At 32.5% G+C, this 1,902-nt stretch overlaps 1 long non-coding RNA gene across 1 annotated transcript; it reads left to right on the top strand.

Moving 5' to 3' along the window:
* Positions 1 to 1,309: 1,309 nt before the first annotated feature.
* On the top strand, positions 1,310 to 1,902 carry LOC122297746. The gene is made up of 2 exons (XR_006238875.1): positions 1,310 to 1,482; positions 1,571 to 1,902. It is a non-coding gene; the product is annotated as an uncharacterized LOC122297746 (long non-coding RNA).

Genomic DNA, 1,902 nt, shown 5'->3' with positions numbered 1-1,902 from the left:
TATGATAGAATTATAGGAATGCCAGTAGCTATTCATTGGTCTAAAAAGAAAGAATGAATAATGAATGTGCCAAATTAATTTTATTTCTCTCATATTAACTAGGATTCGTGCAGTTTCGTGACTCCTTTTCCAAAGACACTCACCCACTGAAAATAATAGATCTCCGAAAACAACTTCAAAATCTTTAGAGATCTTGATCGTATTTATTTTAATGCTATGCTCATGGCCGCAACATTTAGTAAAGAAATGAGGCCCAATAGATGAATTGCATGTATTTGAACTTCAAGTTTTGTGTAACCATTTTTCATTTTATACAAATTATAAAAAAGGCTATAAAAAAAGTTTGTGCATGTATTATTAATAACTATTTATTAAGAACTGTTTACTTATCAAGAGTGGCCCAAACAGAAATATCAAAATATTCATATATTGATATATATTTGCTAAACCAAAGTTTGCATAATATTTATTAAAGCTCTAAATTGACAAATATTTATTATATATATTTTTTCTTATGCTTAAAACAGATGGAAGGTAGCTTTAGTGATAGTGTTGGTGGACGTGTAATAGACCCATACCGAAGCTCATTAGCGCTGGAGACTGTCCAAGCACTAATCTGCACACAAAATTGGTTGAGTTGTGAACCACTTAGTTCTTGGGAGGAAGAGGAGCATGTAGAAGACATTGACATCAGAGGTAAATGCTTTTATTTATTAATTTTGATTTTTTATTACTAGTTTATCCGTTTTACTTAACTTCTACATTTTTTTCTTCTTAAGGTAACCCTCTTCCTTCAACTTCAGCAACTTAACTTTTTGTTCTTGATGGTGCAAAATTTGGAGCTTATGACTTTGCATACACTGCATATTCAATCATGGTATGAGGCTTTACTTTGTATACTTTTTTTTCTTGCAGGATTTTAATTTATATAAGTTGACTAATCATGTATACTTTCTATGTTTAAAGCCAAACTTTCATTGGCGGGGAAACAGTTATTCGTTCAAGAAGTTTTCCGTACAAAGCTTCTTGTCATCTGAAGGCAGCTGGAAGGAAATTACATCAGGTAATTCGTTCAAGAAGTTTTCTGCTACACCTTGAATTAGTTCATATAATTAAAAATGTAACACCTTAAACATATTGTTATTTTCTACCTTGTTTGTCTGTTAATTGTTCCTGATTCTGTCATCTGCTTCAGTCATCACATTCATGGGCTGTGAGTTCATAGTATGCATGGTATACCCTATTGGCATGTTAAACAGTGCAGCAAGATATTGGCCTGCAGTTGATGGTGATGAATCATGATGATGTAATGTGTAAGCCTTCACTAATAATGTTTATTGGCTTTATGCATAGCTTATATGAATTCTCCATTAGTTACGCCTATTGATATTAATACTTGCTGTTGTCTGGGACTCACAGACCTTATTATACTTTAATTTAGAAAATGAACTGTCAGCCATAGCAATAGAGAGAAGATTACCGGTATTGGGGTTCATCTCTAATTAATTGTTGTTTGCATCACACATTTTATTACCCAGAATAGTTGTCTACTAATTAATTACTATTGAAGACTTCTTGCAGGATGTTTATTGGTACATGCAAGAGGCTGAGAATCATGGTTCTAATGCTGAGGTAGAAACAATTTTTACGAATAATCAGTAAGAGGTACTCTAAAATAACTTGACTTGCTATGGATAATTGTTGTACCTTTGTAGCTGACATGATTTGGCAATGTGGAAATTTGTTTCATTGTGCGAGGAAATGAATGTCCTTTTTTTGGGCAATGAGGAAATGTGTGTTTCAATTTTCATAGTATCTGACATAATAATATTTAGCAATGTAGTATCTTTTAATGTATTCTGTTATGCATTGTTGGGTGACCCTTTGCACTCTTTTCTGAAA

Source organism: Carya illinoinensis, chromosome 15, assembly GCF_018687715.1.
Source record: "Carya illinoinensis cultivar Pawnee chromosome 15, C.illinoinensisPawnee_v1, whole genome shotgun sequence".
Taxonomy (NCBI): domain Eukaryota; kingdom Viridiplantae; phylum Streptophyta; class Magnoliopsida; order Fagales; family Juglandaceae; genus Carya; species Carya illinoinensis.
This window is presented reverse-complemented; position numbering and strand designations above follow the sequence as displayed.